Here is a 22,312-nt window from a genome sequence, read left to right on the forward strand (position 1 = left end):
AAATAATGCCTTAAGAAGGCAGACGTGCAACTCAGTCAGGCAATTTGAATAATTATGGCACTTATTCAGAGTAAAAACCCCCTATGGACTCGGTTATCTGCATTATCAGACCTCAAGTGCTAATAAGATTAGAAGCTCTCGTGAAGGTCTGTAACAACATTCAGAAGAATCCTCAGCTACACGTTCATTGAGATATTGCACATTCAGAACATTAATGCTTGAAATCAAATATGTAGTCGTGAGTAAGAGCAAACAACCTTGTTGCGCACTCTCTCGGTGCCAACCAGTACTGGAAAATCCAGAGGAAGCAGTCATCAGTCGTCAACAAAAATCTAATTGAGAACCCTTTCCTGCGGATATAAGGATTCGATCTCCGCAGGCGTCAGTGGAGGATCACGAGGCGAATTCTAACTGTTCAAGCAGTATGTGGGTGCCTAATGCACAAGTGAGGGTATGTTAGTTCTGAAAATTAAGACTTTTGTCCTTCCCTACAGACAGTCCGCTGTATCATTGGTGACTGTCGTCTTCGAGCGTAGAAAGTAACAATGACAGGCATTCACCAGTTATCGAATGAAGCGATGAAATGGATCAGGGCACTAGACCTGAAGTTCTGAGTTTATACGGGTTCGTAATGGCCTATATTTGCCTACAAATGTTGTCCATTTGTAACTGTTTTCATAAACGTCATGGTAATTATTAAATAGACTCGAACCTTTGGTTGTCACTAGTTGTGCATTTAAATCTAAATTAACAGACTGCCAACAGATCGCTATGCAGTATGTTCAGGAATATGTCCCTTCAGATAATTTAAACATTTTCATGTGGAAATCTTTCGAGTTATATGTGCAACGTCCTAATACTGTATCGGACCTTTATCCCGGCGCAGCTGGACGTGGCTTGGATTCAACAAGTCGCTATGTCTTGGATGTCCCCTGGAGAAATACTGAACCATGCTGCTTTCACTGCCATTCATAATGACGAAAGTGTTGCCGGTGCCGGATGTTGCGCACTAAATGACCTCCCGATTATGTCCCACAAATGTTCTAGGGGACTATTGTCGAGCGTTTGGATAGCCAAATCATTCCCACGAAGTGTCCAGAATGTTCTTCAGATCAGTCGCCAACGATTTTTTCCTGGTGAAGTGGCGCGTCTGTAAAAATTTCATCGTTGTTTGGGAACATGACGATCATGAATGGGTGTAAATGGTCCCCAAGCAGCCGAACATCCAGAAGATCCAGTCAGTTTCACGCAAACGCGGCCCGTACCATTGTGGAGCCACCAACAGCTTGCACAGTGGTTTTTTGACAAGTTGGGTCCATTCAGTAAAATTTTTGTTGGTTTGTGACCGCATTGTCGATCGTAAAACTACCGACGTTTCGGTCTCACTTGCGCTAAACGAAAGCACCTTGAAGAAGGTCACTTGCAACGGTGACCGAAACGTCGTGTTTTGCATACTTACAATGCGGCCACAAACGCAGAAAAGTTTTGTTGACTGGGACAAGCCGACCAGAGTTCTAGGCGCTACAGTCTGGAACCGCGCGACCGCTACCGTCGCAGGTTAGAATCCTGCCTCGGGCACGGATGTGTGTGATGTCCTTAGGTTAGTTAGGTTTAAGTAGTTCTAAGTTCTAGGAGACTGATGACCACAGAAGTTAAGTCCCATGGTGCTCAGAGTCATTTGAACCATATGACTGTGACAATGGCCGCAGAAGCCTACGTTCCAAATTGGGTTCATGTCTTTGTGAGGTCTGCGTCACATTCTCACCAACTGAAAACGGGACTCCTCAGACCGAGCGACGATTTTCCAGTCTAGCGTCCAACCGATATGGTCACGAGCCAAGGAGGCGCCCGGCACGCGTTATCGTGTTGTTATCACTCTCGTCGGCCGTCTGCAGCCATAGCACATTAACGCCAAATTTTGCGGCACTGTACTAGCGGATTCATCGTGCGACCCACGTTGGCTTCTGCGGTTATTTCACACACTGTTTCTTGTCTGTTAGCGCTGCCACGCCGCCACTCTCGGTCCTTAAGTAAAGGCCGTCGGCCACTGCGTTGCCCGTGGCGAGAGGTAATGCCTGAAATATGAAGTGTGGTATTCTGGGCTCACTCTTGACACTGCGAATCGAGGGATACTGAATTCCCTAACGCTTTCCAAAATGGATTGTCCCATAGGACAAACTCCAACTACCATTCCGCGTTCAGAGTCTGTTAATTCCCAGCTTGCGGCCATAATGAGGTCGGAAACATTTTCACGTGAATCACCTGAGAACAAAAGACAGATCCGCCAGTGCACTTCCTTTCCACATCTTATGTACTCCGTACTACCACTAACTGTAATGTGCATATCACTATCCCATGACTTATGTCTCCTCATTGTAGATTTGGACTCGTATTACCTCACGACTTCACTCATCCACTTTATTACTGCAGAACCACTTCGAACACTCACAAAGCACAACAGTGTGGTTTATGTAAAGCGAAGATGCAGACGATTCTATTTCAGGTATTGTGGCAGTTCGAGGCCATGAGAAGCACATCTGTTGTGTTTTGGAGCAGCACAACGTGTATTCATTTCCAAAGTAGAATCACTAACGGTTGTAATGCAAATTTAGCACACCAGATATCACACGTTAAACCCAAGAAGCCAAGGAATATTCTCACACTCGCGAAGTTTAATAGATTATAGAGTCAAGTGCTAAAGAAAAGGAATGTTGTTGTTGTTGTGGTCTTCAGTCCAGACATTGGTTTGATGCAGCTCTCCATGCTACTCTATCTTGTACAAGCTTCTTCATCTCCCAGTACCTACTGCAACCTACATTCTGAATATGTTTAGTGTATTCATCTCGTGGTCCCCCTCTACGATTTTTACCCACCACGCTGCCCTCCAATACTAAACTGAGATCCCTTGATGCCTCAGAATATGTCCTACCAACCGATCCCTTCTTCTAGTCAAGTTGTGTTACAAATTTCTCTTCTCCCCAATTCTGTTCAGTACCTCCTCATTAGTTATGTGATCTACCCATGTAATCTTCAGCATTATTCTGTAGCACCAAATTTCGAAAGCTTCTATTCTCTTCCCATCTAAACTATTATCGTCCACGTTTCACTTCCATACATGGTCACACTCCATACAAATACTTTCAGAAACGACTTCCTGACACTTAAATCTATACTCGATGTTAACAAATTTCTCATCTTCAGAAACGCTTTCCTTGCCATTGCCAGTCTACATTTTATAGCCTCTCTACTTCGACCATCATCAGTTACTTTGCTCCCCAAATACCAAAACTCCTTTACTACTTTAAGTGTCTCATTTCCTAAACTAACCCCAGCAGCAGCACCCGACTTAATTCGACTACATTCTATTATCCTTGTTTTGCTTTTGTTGATGTTCATCTTATATTCTCATTTCAACACACTGTCCATTCCGTTCAACTGCTCTTCCAAGTCCTTTGCTGTTTCTGTCAGAATTACAATGTCATCGGCGAACGTCAAAGTTTTTATTTTTTCTCCATGGATTTTAATACCTACTCCGAATTTTTCTTTTGTTTCCTTTACTGCTTGCTCAATATACAGATTGAATAACATCGGGGAGAGGCTACAACCCTGTCCACTCCCTTCCCAACCATTGCTTCCCTTTCATGCCCTTCGACTCTTATAACTGCCATCTGGTTTCTGTACAAACTGTAAATATCCTTTCGCTCCCTGTATTTTACCCCTGCCACCTTCAGAATTTGAAAGAGAGTATTCCAGTCAACATTGTCAACAGCTTTCCCTAAGTCTACAAATGCTAGAAAGGTAGGTTTGCTTTTCCTTAATCTTTCTTCTAAGGGAAGTCGTCAGGTCAGTATTGCCTCACTTGTTCCAATATTTCTACAGAATCCAAACTGATCTTCCCCGAGGTCCGCTTCTACCAGTTTTTCCATTCATCTGTAACGAATTCGCGTTAGTATTTAGCAGCTGTAACTTATTAAACTGATAGTTCGGTAATTTTCGCATCTGTCAACGCCTGATTTCTTTGGGATTGGAATTATTATATTCTTCTTGAAGTCTGAGGGTATTTCGCCTGTTTCATACATCTTGCTCACCAGGTGGTAGAGTTCTAAAAATGGTTCAAATGGCTCTGAGCACTATGGGACTGCTGAAGTCATTAGTCCCCTAGAACTTAGAACTAGTTAAACCTCACTAATCTAAGCACATCACAAACATCCATGCCCGAGGCAGGATTCGAACCTGCGACCGTAGCGGTCTTGCGGTGGTAGAGTTCTGTCAGGACTGCCTCTCCGAAGGGTATCAGTAGTCCTAATGGAATATTGTCTACTCCCGGGGCCTTGTTTTGATTTAGGTCTTTCAGTGCTCTGACTAACTCTTCCCGCAGTATCGTATCTCCCATTTCATCTTCTTCTGCCTCCTCTTCCATTTCCATAATATTGTCCTCAAGAACATCGCCCTTGTATAGACCCTCTATATACTCCTTCCACCTTTCTGCTTTCCCTTCTTTGCTTAGAACTGGATTTCCATCTGAGCTCTTGATATTCATGCAAGTGATTCTATTCTCTCCAAAGGTCTCTTTAATTTTCCTGTAGGCAGTATCTATCTTACCCCTAGAGATACAGGCTTCTACATCCTTACATTTGTCTTCTAGGAATAGGAAACGTTAATAGGGCTTCACATAATAACTTTAATTTACTGCGTTTGAAAGTATACCTTTAACATGTTATTCCATGACAGGCCAATACGCCCGTGAAAGCGAATAAAATTACTACTACTACTTTGTACCCATTCTGTCTGTCGACACCAGCATTTGTATCCTTTAGCTCTGGAAGGGCACAGGGCTGGGCACGAGGTCGGAACCGCCTCTGCACCTGTCACTGGCCAGCGGTTCGCTGCCTGAGCAGGTCCTGGATGGGGCGGCCTGTCCGCCACTCTTGCCTGTCGCCCTCGGCGCACTCTCCAACAGAGGACAGGTTTCCGAGACGCGAAGCCGCGACTGCGCGTGGCTCGTCGCCGTTTCCTTGTGGCCTCTAAAGCCCACTTGTAAAACTGGCTACCTTGTGGTTTCGTTCCGACCACGCGAGCATAAATTCGCGGAATAAGTGTCATTAAGGGCAATATAAAGCTGCGAGTTCTTGCTGCGGCGAATGTCACCTTGAGGTAGAGCCGCTCTTTTCTAAACTAACGCAGAATCACGCCCACCTTCTTGTTCCCAGTCGGCTATGACGTAACTGACGAGTGTGGAACGAAGGAAAAAAAAAGAAGAAAATGTTCTGCAAAGTATCTAGTGAAAGGAGGTCACCCAGAAGATCATCATGCGAACGTCTTCTGTTCTACACAACTAGTAACGGTTCGCTGAAACCAGTCTGGCTACTGATAACGGTCTTTACCTATTCTGATCATGTAGTTGGCGCCTATTTTTCTATCGCGTGTATATAAATTGGTAGATAATCATCCGCCTGCTTAGGTGAGTGGTAACGTGCTTGCCTCCCAGGCAGCGGGCCCGGATTCGATTCCCGGTCGGGTTGGAGATTTTCTCCGCTCATGTTGTCTTCATCATCATTTCATCCTCATCATTGGCACGCAAGTCACCCAATGTGGCGTCGACTAAAATGAGACTCGCACTCGGCGGCTGCACTTGCCCAGATGGGGCCTCCCGGCCAGCAATGCCATACGCCCATTTCATTTCAGTACATATCCATAACCGCCGCCATCATTTTCATCATCGATGGTGTCACTGTGATCGTCCTCATGGTAATCATCATCATAGTTCTCACTGTAATCATGATCATTATCCTAAACATCTTCTTCATCATTATAATCGTTATCATCATAATCCTCATTATAATTGCAATCAATATCATTATGACCGCCATATTTTTATCATCATCCTCATCGTAACCTTTATCATCATCGGCATCATTCTCATGTTTTCAATATCATTCAATATCACTGTTCTCATCATAAATGATACCATCATCCTCATACTGACTGCAGTCTTTCTCATAATCGTTGTCTTCATCATAATCGCCATCATCAGTTTTGTCCTCATAGTAATCAAATCAGCATCATTAACATCACTATCATTGTAATCATTTCATCACCATCATACGTGTTGTATTCGTTTCACCATCATTACTCACATCTTTATCATTATCACACTCATCAGAAGCGTTATAATCATCATCATCCTCATTGTGGCTGCTGCCGGCAGGGGTGGCCGAGCGGTTCTAGGCGCTACAGTCTGGAACCGTGCGACCGCTACGGTCGCAGGTTCGAATCCTGCCTCGGGCATGGATGTGTGTGAGGTTAGTTAGGTTTAAGTAGTTCTAAGTTCTAGGGGACTGATGACCTCAGAAGTTAAGCCCATAGTGCTCAGAGCCATTTGAACCATTTGACTGCTATCATCGTCAAAGTTGCTATCACGATTCTGTAGACTACTCCCGTCTCTTTTCTGGTCTTTCCATCGCTTAAGCTCTGTACTTCTCTTCCTTGTTCTACTGTTTCTAACTGTCATGTGTTTTGGCAACCTGAATTCGGAAACATTCCGCAGTTGTCCTTGTAATGTCTTTTACTGACTCCTTCTGTGATCAATCAATGAGTAATCTGTTAAATGTTGCCTTTTTCTTATCTCCTTCCGCTTTAATTCGGCTAATGTTACATTGTAATTTCATTTCTGGACAGCACAAATCTTGCTGCAGCCGCTTTACGTAAGAAAGGCTTCCTTTTGTACTTCACGCATGGAAAATCGCCATATTGCTTGTCACAGTGAAATGACTTAAATCCACATATAATAACAACATATACGTCTGAGTTGTACTGACTGTAAAGTTAATAGTTTCACTACTTTTTATTCGCTTATTTGAACTGAATCGTTTTGTTGCATTGAAGATGTGATTACACTCTTCATATTCTGAATAAACTCACAGTATTTCGTCGAAACTCCGAGAAATATTTTTTCTGTCATGAAACTTTTTCGTATCTTGTTTGGATGGGTTAGTTGTTCGAAAACACGTCATACGATAGGTATATAAGTTTTGTAATGCTGTTTACAGCGTGAAATTACAAGAACTGAAGGAAAAAAGTAATATGTTTTAGATTTGATGTTTTATTATTTTTATTAACACCTACTAGTCGAAAATGTCGTACCTGATTACACTAATAAGCAATAACATCAAAATTCATTCACATATCAATCATTTGACGACATGTATTACTTTAAATATTAAATCTTTTAGAGAATACGGAAACATTCACTTCAGGCGAAAGACGTATCAAAATTTGAGTTAGTGCAATTCGAACCAATACATGTTTTTCGACAGTTTATTGTATATATGAGTATCACATCTTTCGTCTTCATTGAAAAAAAAAAAAGATTTATTCAAATGTGAAATTTTCTAGTCAGTTTTCCTTACTTTCTTCATGTGTCGAGGTACCTCCATTGAAACTGATTCTGCAACTTTTATTTTAATGTGTGTGAAATTTCTAATAACAGACGCAATCAGTATGTAGCGGAGTTTGTTTTATTATTAATCCTTTTTCGGTGGCAGCAGCTTTTGTAAGTTATGAGTTCTCAGTTCTGTATCTTCCAATATGTGAGAGCTTTATCGCGAATTCTTTTCGTCTGGTGTGGAGCTGCTTTGTGTCCTGTCTTTGGGTAGATGTGTTTGTATACAAGCACTGACTGGTGTAGAACCAACATGATAGCCTAATATATTTATTGAATAGTAGTACACTTTTTATCTACTCTGTGATTAGCCTTTACAATTGAGTAGATGGCGAGACATCCCTGATTGATTACCATGCGTCTTTTGTCTTCCAATACATTCGAAATGTTAACCTGTTTCTGTACCGTTCCCGGCAGTGGCATTCACTCATTATCAACTGCTATAGCTAACTGGACATATTACGTAAATATTACCACTTGCGACTCTCGGGAATCGTAGTGTCCGGTGTAACATTTCATGTATATGTATTAAACTTGATGAAACCATTAAAACCGAGAGGTAAAGTTCAACGTCCTAGATATTCATTCGTAACGTGTAGTAAACTGGTCTTGTTGCTAAATCATATCCTGCTGCTCAAGTGTATTTCTTTGAGTTGTGACGTCTCGTGATCTATAGCATTACTCATCTGCGAGAACGAAGTGGTGATGTGTACGGCTGGGCTTTCACTCTCTCGTAGACTGGGTAGTTGGAATTTAAAACGTGTCTGCAACATTATATGGTCTTTCATTAATTATTTATAACTTTACAGTTAACCTTAACTGTCTTTGACTATACTTGGAATCGACCTGCCTTACGTGAACCATTTAGTATATATTATTTTTCTAAGGCTATTTAGCAGATACTTTGTTAAATACTTTTTGTGAAACAGCTATCTTTCTTTAATAGCAAACACCACACGGGCGATCGTTTAAAGAACTTAATTGTACAATAAATTAATGTTTACGAACCTCCAGTATGCTGGAATAGCTGTAGGTCAGCAGTTTCTGTTAATCCATAGAACTAAAATTATTCGAAGTTGCAAATTTCACTTTTTTTATTCACTTGATGACTAGTTTCGGGCCAGGACCTCACATTCAAATCATCCAACATGTACAATACAGGTATTTCCAAATTTCTTCAAGCACTTGCCAAAAATACAGAATGTATAGTTTCACGACTTGCATAACATAGTCAAAAATGGTATTCCCGAAAATACAATAACCGCTTTTCTCTCCCCCTTCTTCTCCCACCCCCACCCCTGTTTGCTCCTCCTCCCCCATCGCTACCCCACCTCACATCTAATATTCTCGTGGTGACATTTTCATTGTCATGTACTGAGTTCAGTTTTATCTACGGCCTGCAACTCGTTCCATCCACCCCCTCCCCCCCCCCCCCCTTTTCCCCCTTGCACTGCTGTCTGTGGGCCCTATAGACTGCTGCTCGTTGGAAATAATGCTTCTTCTGTGTTTGTTGGGTCTTTACGCTGCATATGTTGTGTGGTGGCCGGCCGAAGTCGCCGACCGGTTCTAGGCGCTTCAGTCCGGAACCACGCAACTGCTACGGTCGCAGGTTCGAATTCTGCCTCGGGCATAGATGTGTGTGCTGTCCTTAGGTTAGGTTTAAGTAGTTCTAAGTTCTAGGGGACTGATGACCTCCGATGTTAAGTCCCATAGTGCTCAGAGCCATTGATCCATTTTTTGTTGTTGTATGATGTGTATGCCAGAATTTGAAGCTCGGTTTAATGGTTGATTATGTTGCCTTCCCATTAAATTATATTTAAAATGTTTTCTGGTTTCCTTTTTGGTAGCATATATCGTCTGGAAAATTTCGGAAATTTGTGGTAAGTTCCTATGGGAACAAGCTGCTGTGGTCGTCGGTCCCTGGCTTACACACTACTTAATCTAACTTAAACTAATTTACGCTAAGGACAACACACATACCCAAGACCGAGAAAGGACTCGAACCTCCGACAGGGGTAGCCGCGCGAACCGTGGCAAGGCGCCCCGGACCACGCTGCCACTCCGCGCGGATTTTGTCTGTACGATTACTCCTGAGTGGCATATGAGCGCGATTTCTCTGTTGAGTATGTTAGTTCTTATTTATTTGATTATAAAAATGGCGAACACTCGTTTGTAGTTCATGAATGTGGTTATGCTGTGTCTTCCCTCAGGGTGGCAAGTATATATATGGTGCTTTGTTAAAGACAACTTTGTGGTTTTATGTCGGTTTTACCTGGGGCATATTAGAAAAAAAATGTTTTATCTTGACATATTTTGTATAGTTTGCTATGGTAAAGTTATTATTGTTGTAAAGAGTTGGAACTGATGAAGTTTTTTTGACTTCATATTTTTGGTTTCTCTTAATACTAATATTGTTGTTCGTATTTAAAGATTTTTACGTGCCAACATGGTATACAACATTGTAATACGCGCCGTATGTTGCGCTCCTGTGGTTTACTGTTCATTGATTTTAAGTATTTCACTGTGTTTGGTAAAGATTTTAAAAGTATTAATTTTACTGTTGACTTGTACAGTTGTTGTGTTAATTAGTGTATTCTTGGTGGTTGCATAACATCTTAATAAATACAAAAGATTTCCTGTATTCTGACAGAGCAGCGCCTTCCCAAGGTTTCCTTACGGCAGCTCCAAGGAGCAGACTGCTAGTTACGTATATAAGCAATGTAGCGGCTCGCTTGCACATTTTTGACATGGTTTTTGCGATTTAGAAAGTACCACTTTGGACTATGTTACGTAAGTCTTGAAACTACCAGTTTTGTACTTTTGACGTGTGCTTAAATTTGACGCTACCTGTACTGTACACGAGTGTAAATTCGGTTTTCTGCCCTGTAGGATGATTTGAAAATGGGTCCCACCCCGAGACTAGTCATCAAGTGAATGAAAAAAGCAAAATTTGCAAATCTGCCTGGTTTTTCGTTGTACTGGAATCACTGTTTGTTCTCTTTCTCCGTTCAGTGAAACCTCACCAATAATTGAAAAGAAGAATATACAAGAGGCTGCAAAAAGTTCACGTACGGGTGTGACGGAGCAAGCTGGTGACGACTTCTGTCGCTGGAGCTCAAAACGCGGGCTTTTCCTTTATTCTCTAGTTAGTTCCTTGCATGTGGTTGTTTTAACTATGTTGCAGTTCGTGTAGTAGAAAGTTTAGCCATTCGCAGGATCGTGGTAATTTGCCAACACGGAAACTTGTGAGTGGGACTCACACTTAACTATTTTCTTTAAAATTCTGGGAGCCATTGCATGGCAATGCGTAATATTCAGGCTATTGAAACTTAGTATTGCTTTCCAATTAGTTACAACATTATTGCAAAAAATTATCGAGCAGTGTGAGAAATTAAGTATCATAGTTATTCGGAACAGAATCTGGACACGAGGAAAGTCTTTGGTAGATCAGGTTACTCATATTAGAGAGATGTTAGAGAAATAAATACGCTTACTACAGCTACGAAAACGTCTTTGCTGTTCAGGATGAAACTAAAAGTTACAAGTTCGTAATGTCTTTTTTTACAGTGTCTGTACAGTAGTTCGAAGGAACAGACATTGTTGGCGTTGCTACAGCCACATTAAACTGAAGAAACGTATTCGCAATTTGCGAATACGTCAGTCGTAGAAATACTTAGTCACACGTGAAAATTTGGGGCAGACCCAGATTCGAACCTGGATTTCACTTTTAACGCGAGCGATCACCTTAACAACTTTGACCATCCGTGCACGCTTAGCAGATGGACAGAAACTTCCATGTGTCACAGAATCGACGTCCGATGCTCGCACACTATATCTTAGGATTCCCGCATAAAATGAAACTATGTTATGCTCTTGATATCCCTACTGTAGCATGAAAAGCAGGTTGTCAATATGATAGTGTATGGATAGTAGCATACAATGTCCTTCGGTTTTATCTTGATTGAACAGCTGCAGCTTAGTAATAAGAATTTCCTGACGGCCTTACGCCCTTATTCTTGGCCACTTAAAAACTATTTACCGGATGCGTGTGCGATGTCGAGGATGTCACTTCTCTCAGACACATTTCCTTACGTCACTCATCCAGCAGTAGGTGGTGTAGTATACAGTCCAGTCGTCACACCGCGGCAAAGAAGTCCAGTAAGCACATCTATTTCTATTTTAAACCTTCATGTTTTCTCGTACACTAATTAAGTGAATAAAGAAAAGTGAAATTCGCAACTTTCGCTCGTTTTTCGTTGTACTAAAATCGAATTTTAATTCCAATGTAAAAAAATAAATTAATTAATAAATAAAGTTCTGTACCTTTCATTTATCCATCGTGTAGTAACTGTTTTAAAGAAATGAAGTTTTATGAAATTTTTCCTGTTGAAATGAATTTTAAGACAGTTTTTAAATTTATTTAGCATTTTCTGTAAAGCATTTTACGTAACAGGTAGTATTGTTAAAGACAGACTTTTAACGATCGATAATGACGTACGATTTTTTGTCGATTATTTGACATCAACTGTCGAGCGTGCAATTTTTATTTGTCAAGTGATTATATATGAGCCACTAAGAATGCTTAGTTGCGCATTTCTTGTGCGTTACACAAGTGGCTCCCTTTATATGGAAGTTACTGTACCTGGAATAGCCTAGTACGTTACTCATTTGACAAGTTTTATCCGTGGAGTTTACACTAATGTTAGCTGATGACCATTACTTGTTTTTTTTTAAATTATTTTTGAGGTGAATCTTTTAATGACAAGAGCCAAACGCCTTTATTGCAAAATGTTCAACACAATACGAAAAATGTGTTTACTCTTGGCTTCCAGTATTTTATACTCACTTACTGTTTCTGCTTTATTTGAACCATCTGAAACGAATGTGTAAGTTTGAGGTGTCACAATCTCCTTCTGAAGAAGATAATTTTATTACTATCGAAACCTTGGTCAAGGGTTCTAATGAACCTGTGCCACACAGCTGGTTGGCTCATTCTTTTCGTCCTTTCCTTGACTATCAGTAACTAATTTTGCGTCTGGTCATTTTGCGTCTACCTGAAGGTTGCTAAGACTTAATTAAATACGCCATCCATTGCCACCTCTTTATTAACTAACGATTGCTGTGTAAGACAACTTATAATGTTTCTATGAAAAATAGATAAACTGATGAACTTTTATTTATCTGAAAAATAGTTGGACGACACCAGATCCCTCAATTACTGTTACTATGTAAATCTCGAAATCAGGAGTAACTTACCTGAGTACTCTCCCTGGAGGTGGAATTCACCTGATTAGGGAGTAATATCGACTTCTTGCTAACTGCACTTATTGCGTGAAAGTTATTACTTTTGACACCCAGGAGGCGTAATCTTCATGTAATATTTCATGTAAGTAACCTGAAGCAAACATTTCAAGAAAGACGTAACGTTCAACTTCCGAGTTATTTATTTGTGACTGTGCTCAACTTATCTCATTACTAAATCAGAGTTTCGTGTTCAAGTGTGTTTCATTAAGTTGTGGTGTCCCGCGATCTAAAGCTTTACGCATATTCCAGAACGATCTGGTAACGTACGCGACTGGTGTTCACTTACTCGCAGACAGCACTGGTGGAATTTAAAACGTGCCTGCATTGTTACACAGTCTTTGACTATTTATAACTTCACAATTACACGTACCTGCCTTCAAATATATACTATGTGATCAACAATATCCGACACCTGGCTGAAAATGAGTTGCAAGTTCGTGGCGCCCTCCATCGGTAATTCTGGAAATCAATATGGTGTTGGCCCACCATTAGCCTTGATGACAGCTTCCACTCTCGCAGGCATACGTTCAGTCAGGTGCTGCCCGGTTTCTTCGGGAACGGCAGCCTATGTTTCACGGAGTGCTGCTCTAAGGAGAGGTACCGCTGTCAGTCGGTCGCCCTGGCACGAAGTCGGCGTTTCAAAACACGCCAAAGGTGTTCTATAGGAATCAGGTCAGGGCTCTGTGCAGGCCAGTCCATTTACAGGGATGTTATTGTCGTGTAACCACTCCGCCACACACGTGCATTACGAACAGGTAGGTGCTCGATCATGTTCAAAGATGTAATCGCTATCCCCGAATTGTTCTTCAACAGTGGGAAGCAAGAAGGTGCTTAAAACATCGATGTAGGCCTGTGCTGTGATAGTTTCACGCAAAACAACAAGGGGTGCAAGCCCCGTCCATGAAAAACAAGACCACAACATAACACCATCGCCTCTGAATTTTACTGTTGGCACAACAACCGCTGGCACTCGACGTTCACCGTGTATTCGCCATACCCACACCCTGCCATTGGATCGCCACACTGTGTACCGTGATTCGTCATTCCACACAACGTTTTTCCACTGTTCAATAGTCCAATGCTTACGCTAATTACACCAAGCGAGTCGTCGTTGGGCACTTACCGGCGTGATGTGTGGCTTATGAGCAGCCGCTCGACCATGAAATCCAAGTTTTCTCACCTCCCGGCGTAACTGTCAAAGAACTTGCCGTGGATCCTGATGCAGTTTGGAATTCGTGTGTGATGATCTGGATAGATATCTGCCTATTACGAATTACGAACCTCTTCAACTGTCGGCAGTCTCTGACAGTCAACAGACGAGGTCGGCCTGCACTCTTTTGCGCTGTACGTGTCCCTTCACGCTTCCACTTCACTATCACATCGGAAACAGTGGACCCAGGGATGTTTAGGAGTGTGGAAATCGCGCTTGCAGACGTATGGCACAAGTGACACCCAATCACCTGACCACGTTCTAAGCTTCGAAGCCCGTGAGTTCCGCGGAGCGCTCCATTCCGCTCTGACACGATGTCTAATGACTACTGAGGTGTCCGCAGCTCGTGGTCGTTCGGTAGCGTTCTTGCTTCCCACGCCCGGGTTCCCGGGTTCGATTCCCGGCGGGGTCAGGAATTTTCTCTGCCTCGTGATGACTGGGTGTTGTGTGATGTCCTTAGGTTAGTTAGGTTTAAGTAGTTCTAAGTTCTAGGGGACTGATGACCATAGATGTTAAGTCCCATAGTGCTCAGAGCCATTTGAACCATTTGAACTACTGAGGTCGCTGATATGGAGTACCTGGCAGTAGGTGGCAGCACAATGCACCTAATGTGAAAGCCGTATGTTTTTGGAGGTGTCCGGATACTTTTGATCACATAGTGTACGTGGAATCGACCTACCTTATGTTAACTACTTAATAGGTAATATTTAGTATTTTTCTAAAGACGCTTAAGAGATACTTTGTAAATTGTTATGTGTAACATTGCTACTTCTTTTTAACCAGGGATGCCAACTAGCGTTTTCAGCGTATGTCCTTTATGCTGAGATCCTTTTCAATATTCTTCAAACTGACTTCCACATTTCAGTACATTTCTCAACTGTCGAATATTTTATTTCATTTATTTGTACTTTCTTGGGTTTGCGGCTGCAAAAGATAATTCTAGCATGATGTGAAATATTAACTTAAATGAAGTCGAAGTATATGTAATGAAATAAGTTTTGTATGGTTTTGGGCTCAGAACAACAATTGTGAAAGCTGTAAACATTTTGGTTTAATGTTGCAATCTGATGGCAGAAATACATATATTTACATAGTTTACAATGTGACAATGTTACAACAGTCGTCAACGAACGCATCTCGTTCTCAGAAAGTGAAATAATCCTAAACACAACAATGGTAAATTATAAATAGAAGTTTCTTTACAAAATTATTGTTACGACTACGTCATGATGTTGGCCAGTACTACGATAAATCATCCGATTCCGGTTCAAGGTTCGGTACTATTTAGGATGACAATCAAGTCTACGGAGGATGGTTAGTGTTGTGGCAAGTTGAGCAATCGATTACCCAAGGTCGCTCCAGTTTACAGTGGACGCAAGCTGGTGAACCAACATGTTTACACCTCTGCTCGGGTATTTTTCTCAGCTGTGATGAGCTGACATCTACATGGCTCCCCTCACCCACTGAAATTCCTATAAAAAACTAATTAAGTCTTTGCTAATTTTGTCAATAGAAGCTCTCCCTATGTTTCTCTTTATGCGAGAAAACATGAACTCATCCCTAGTCTTGGAATATGGCGATATGCACGCGCTTGGTTAGAGCAGCATGCATATTAAAATGCCCTCTCAATCCTCACAAGGACTTTTAACTAACTGGCTGGTTCCTTTCTCCATAGTTGGAGCTCGACAACGCTACATTTAAGATCTAGCTGAATGTCAGCCATGGTCAACGCGGTGTTCACACCAATTTCTCCTCTGCATCGTACAGACCGTTATGCGCTCCGTTCTGCACTTGACGCCAGCTCAGAGAAGAGTCCTCGAAAATTTCGCTCGGTTCTCTCGTAGCTGAACTGTCTCCCTACCTGGGTTTTTTCGTTCTCCACGTCACGGCTGTTTTCGACTAATAGGAGCACTCGTCTTGTTTTGTGGAAACTTTCTCTGCTAGTCGCAAGGGCCCTACCATTAAACTGCTTCGAAATCTCGGCACTTTACTCCTTCCTAGTTCGTTTCCGCCAATCGGACGTTTTGTGCCCGCTCAAGACACCTAAACGTTACTGCGTGATCAACTGCGTCACTGGTTTTGTTCGTACCATTTGGAATTCCGAAACGCAGTTTTCTAAAGCTTCTTTCGGTCCTACTTCTGGTGGCCCATTACTTGCTCTCCAGTATGCGTCACCTGTCGGGTCGCTGACTCCCACCGCGCGACGCCCCTAAGAGCTTTCGTGGTGCCTCCCATGGTGCGGCCTCTGCTTCTGCCCACAACTGCTTCCACACAAAACGTTTCCTCTCGCTGTTTGTTTCACCTTCTGCTCTTTGACGTGCATTATATGGGAGTGGTGTGTTAATACCGTCGATTGAGCGTCATCCCTTTTGCATTACATACTTACAGACAAATCTGCTCATTACCGCTGAGGTAAGTTAAGTGTCGTATACACCTTCCCGTTACGATGTATAAAACTCTTACGTAAGGTGCAAAATTGACCTTCATTTATTCTGCCACCTTACAGTTTCTCATGGAGGAAGATGGAAATGAGCATAATGACAAAAACTGTAAGAGAAGTTTTAAGTAAATAATATTCATTAATTTCATATGCATCACAATTTTATTACTCTTATAATGCTGCTGACTTTTTTCTGTCTAGTCTTTCTGACACCAATGTCTTTGTTCCAAAGATTTTGACAATCCTTAAATGCTAGAAATATGTTTTTGAGATGACTTTCTGAAATCACTGGGAACTTTTCACCGCTACTTTTGATGATTTCAGATGGTTCATAAAATGCTGGGGGAAAATTTAAGATGACATGCGACTAATTCCGTTCTATGTAAAAAGTAGTAGAACAATGAATAATTACTGTCAGTTTTTTTTACAATACACCCATAAATGGTTAACCGTCATGGTGAATGCGGTTCGTTTCTTTGAACCTAGGTGCTTAGTGTTTGGTACATTCCTGCACAATATTCGGTGCACAGATGTGTTTTTGAACTGAGTGATGAGTAAGAACAGTCAGTTTCTTAAAGGTTCCCATATCATTAGGAGTTTCGAGTTAAAACTCACGTCACATCTTCACACGTCGCGCAGTATCTGAATTTACGTAGACGGAGTAGGTACTGAACCTAATGCAGCACCAAAATGTCAAAGTGGGCATTGGCGCATTACACACTGCAGTGTTTTACAGTACGTTACAGGACCGTTGTAAGTATGAAAATTAGCATAAGATGATTGGCTTACGAGTTACTGAGTGTAGTGTGATCAAAGTGTCGTAATTACATACGAGACATACCTTGTCAAGTATCACAAAACACACTACCGTTTATATTGCACGCAGCATAAGTTGAACACTTTAATTAAAGGTTCTTTGTGGTTATCATGCATTTTATTAACGACAAAAGATGTATATTGCAGTTAGCTTAAGCCACAAACAGTTACTTTGAATACGAAAGCTTTCTTATGAAAAGAAAGCGTAATTAGAGACCACGCATCATGAGTGAAATTTAATACACTTATTCCGTACTACTGAGACACTCCAACAGTCGATTCAACTTAAGGAAATCCCTAACGCATGACTTCTTTCAACTGTGAAGCGCAAACGGCTGTAGCCGTAAACAATAGTGGTCTATAGAGCAATGAAGAAGTCTTGCCATAAGGACTGTTACAAAATCTCCCTGTAGTCACAAGAAGCAGCTGCGCCAAGAGAGCTAGAAATATTGTTTACAACCAAGTTCCGAATTAAGTGAACATTACAGAGAATTTGTAGTTTGCGTACAATTGTAAGGTGGCGTTATTTTCAACTTACAAACCGCGGTTACATCCAATACGACATAAGTAAGCCCCTTCAATGATAGAAAAGACAGGTTTGTACTCGGCCAGTAAAAACATGTATGTGACTGACATCGCCTAGTACATTTAATTTATTGTATAATGTCTGCATGTTGGGTAACTGGGGAACAAGCAGAGCTGTCAAACTCGTAACAATATGACGGCACAGCCTCTTCCGGTGCTAATCCCGGGACCCGCCCGTGAGCTGGACCACGTGCACAACGGGAACGCGTGTCCGGCGGACAGGCTTGAGAAGGCGGCCTGTTCGGCCAGAAACACAAGGCAGCAGGTATTTGCGTACTTTCCTAAGGACCTAGAAATTTCGTTTGAGCAGTTACCAGACAGCGCCAGACAACAGGCTGTACTGCGCATGCGCAGCTACGATGACGTAGGCAGACCGTGCTTGGTGCTTGCTCTGCTCATACGCTTTTCGTCGCATTTCTAGTGGAATTTCGTGCGTGGTGGGGCATTACGTGACCATGTGCAGCATTGCGGCATGTTGTTGAGAGGACATACAGAGTTGTACTTAGAGCAATTGTTTATCATATCCCACACAGGTAAAGGACGCAAATAAGGAAGCAGTTCTTGGCAAAATATTATTTCAAAATTAGACTCCACAACTCGAAGTACCATAAAATTTGGCTAAGACGTGACTGACAGATATTTTTTTTTTTTCCTTCGTACTCTGCAAAATATGGTTATGTAGCATTTCCAACAGGTTTACAGCCACACAGCACTGCAAAAAGCTAGTAGGATGGAATACAAATTTCTTGCAAAAAAAAAAAAAACAAAAAAAGAAGAATGAGACAGTTTCTTGTGTAGCTTACACCGGAATAAAGGACAATAAATTTCATGATTATTTCAAAATGTGGAAAAAATTAACATGGTTGTCTGTGAGAGCAAAGAAACTGTGCAACTGACAGTTTATATTCTACTCTAGGAATAAATAAGAAGCCACGTGGGGAGTTAAAACGATAAAAGACAGTATGCTGCCAGTCTACAATTTAGCATAGAATGGCATTCTATAAATTTAAGACGTAAACACAAATTAAGAAATAACTTCAGGCCTAGAGGAAGTACTAGACAAGTGCCTTGTGATCGACAGAAGGCAGATTTGTAAAATTCTGCTACAGCTGTCATTATATTTGAAACAAAATATTTAGTTGAAAACTAATGACCAAATTTGCCTACTTGGTCAGCTTCAAGTCAATGTTTACGGATGTTCGTACGTATATAGCATTAATAGATCTTACAGTGTCATAAAAGGAACAGGACATCAGAGACTACTCCAGCAGCATCGGAATTTCATAAACCATACTAAAATGCTTCATTCCGCTCTAATTGCACATTTCTATGTCCAGATGCACTCTGAAGTACCTGATATTCAGCTATTCATGTGGCTTTCGTGATACCAATTTTCTTGGAGGGCCAGTACTGTATTCTCATGTTTGGTTCTTTATTATGGTATAACGTCATTCGTCCCAGAAAATGAAAATTTGCACTTGAAACTGAACGAGGTTGAAAGTAGCCAATAGTGCGGAATGAAACACTTCGTTTCAAATAATCTAACTGCCTCAGAGGAAAAAAATTAATAAAAGCAAATTTATCTATAAAACAGACAGAAATAGCTTCGTTAAGACATTAATGTTTGATTGCTAATAACGTGGAAATAATATAAAATCAGAAAATTGAAACTTATCTTGGTCTTTCATGGTTATGAGAATGTATATTAATTCACATTACGGCTCCCGGCCACAGATATCTGTTATGATTTCATTTGACTTGGGAGCTGTAAACGAAGAGACCAGCAATATTACGAAGACACGAAACATATACACGGGTCACGTGTGAAGGAACCCACCCCCTCCCCCCTGTAACTCAGCTTGCTCTGCGCATGCGCGAATCTGGCAGCTTGGGCGCGCCAGAAATATTTTTCCGGGTAGCTTCTGGCTGCTTGCTGCTATTGCTCATACAGCAAATAGCCGCGCTTCAAGTAGCCAGAAGCTGGAGGAAGGCACTGCTCATACGCGAATTCAGCTCTGTGCATGCGCATGAGCCCGCTGGCAACTGCTCATACGAACATAGGAAGAACTCCCAGAAACTTCGATATGGATTCTAAACTGCGATTGGTCGGCGTTCAGAAACGAGCACCTTCCGGAAAGATGATTCGCCACCCAAATTCAAGGGGGAAAAAGACTTTGAGCAGCGAAAGAGGAGAGGAGTGAAGCGAATCGCGGGAGGGTCGTGGAACAGGAGAGTCATCTTGGAGGTCTACAGCAGTCGACGGACGTCTTCGGCTGTAATTTTTGTGAGGTAAAGTTTTGCTATTATCTCGCTGAGGCGAGAAGCTCTGTGGTTATAGCTTCTGATCATTACGGTGATCTTGCTTATGCGCCGGTGTATAGGAAAGTGATTCTACGTTGGTGAATCACGTGTTCCAGTCCATTCTGCACTGAGGTTTCACACTGCTCATTGAGATAGTAGTAGTTCCTTCTTGCTGTATTAGTACAACGGGGGATGTCAGTTTCTCCGCGCCTAATCCCAGATCGTGAGTACATTAGAGGGCAGAGCCAGACAGTTTAAGGGTCAGTATTAACACAGGGAGAACCTGAGATTTGTAATTATTGTTTAGTGTCTTTAAATTATTTTTTTGTGGTGAATAAATGTGTTAAAATCACGGCGTTTCTATTTTAGTAGATAGTATTTTCCTGTACCAATTAATCTTGTCTCTTGTGTACATTATATAACTTCTTAGTTAAAAGAAGGACTGGATTTTGATTCTATCGCATAAACAGTATAAGATTAGGAAATGGGTCGGTTATCGCATGACAATTTACATAATTAATGAGAATAACTTACTCCTACTGGGGGACTTAAAAGTGTCAGGGTGACTTGACTTCAATAACGTTAAAGTATCCATTACGCAAATTATCACTTGTACGTACTCATGGCAAGTCTCCGCTATCAATAGCCAGTAGAAGAAGTGGAGGTACGTTAGACTATGTTTCTTAATTTGAATACTGTACTTATTCATTAGTACATTATGTGTATTTACTTGTACGACCGTTTCATAATTTCAAAGGTGTTATCAAGAATATATAGGAATGTAATTTTTCGGGTTTACACTACAAACAGGGTTCAATTTTTGTTCTAATAGAAACTTAGCAAAATGAATCCCCGGGCAACGCCGGGTTTGTCAATTAGTATTATTATAAAATAGATAAAGCAGGTCGCCTACCATATTAATTAAAATTATTAACTTTTTCAAATGAAAACGTCAGTATTCAGTTTTTGCTGATTGTGCCTGGAAGAGTTTCAACACGTGCATAAATGGCACCATATTTTTGTAGGAAATGAGTCCCTCTTTCCAACTGCTGCTGCCTTGGTGATATCTTTTGGATAATTAATCATTTTGAGTTTAATCACACATCTGGTTTCATCGGCACGCACCGGCTAATTAAACATGTAAATTAACATGTAGGCAGCTCACTCAGTGCTTCTATATGTGCACTGCTGTATGGTGGATAGGCATACTTTGTGGTGAAGTTGTTACAATTGTCATTAAAGAGAGAGAAAGACATTATAAATCACATGTATCGTCAAATGTCGGAGCTAGAACTGCATAGTTGCTTTCGTTAGCTTCCATGTGTCCTAATTAAATTGGACAGACCACAAACGGCATTGAGTTCCTCCAGGAATAGGAATGATAACGCGACATGAGAATTGAGCCCTATTCCGCATATCTGTAAAGCAAGTATTAAGTTGGTGCGTTAAGTCTGTAGAGTTATTGTTCTGCACGCCGATATTTCATTTTCTATAGGTTTATTAATCGATTGCCATTTCTAATTTGTAATTCACTGTTGCTATTTCAGTTTACGTGTTGCCATTTTTTCATTTAGAGGTAGTTAGTGAAGCTGTGGACGCTAGAAAATGGAGTGCCAAGTGGAGAAATCGGAACACTTTCGATATTTCCTTCTGTCTGAGTTCAATAGGAGGTGCAGGGGTGGGGGAGGGGAGGGGGGTGACAGTAGCGGAGGTTGCCAAAGACATTTGTGTAGTGTATGGGGTAGTGCCATTGCACAGAGAAAGGCAAGAAAATCGTTTTCTCGTTTTATGGAGGACCTTTCTGACATTAGTGACCCTCCACTTTCACGAAGACCTTCGGTGTCTGATGAAGATCGCGTAAACGCTTTAATCTACAATGATCCACGGTAGTGTACTCGAGAACTATCAGATGTTACCAACTGCGATCATTCCACCATCGTGCGACGTTTGCATCAATGGGGAAGGTTCCAAAAACCGGTGTATGGGTTCCCCATCCTCTAAGCCTAAATCACAAAAATCTGCGGGTGGCTATATGTGCGGTCTCAGTTTGCTCGTCACGAAATGGCTCGTCAACTGCACCGACCATTCATATCCTTTATAGTTACTGGTGACGAGAGATTGTGTCCTTATGCTAATATAAGGAGAAGAAAGGAATGTTTGAACCAAATCAAAGCAACTCCCCGTAATAAGACCTGCACGAATCTACAAGAGCAGC

The sequence above is a fragment of the Schistocerca americana genome, chromosome 7, assembly GCF_021461395.2.
Source record: "Schistocerca americana isolate TAMUIC-IGC-003095 chromosome 7, iqSchAmer2.1, whole genome shotgun sequence".
Lineage (NCBI taxonomy): Eukaryota > Metazoa > Arthropoda > Insecta > Orthoptera > Acrididae > Schistocerca > Schistocerca americana.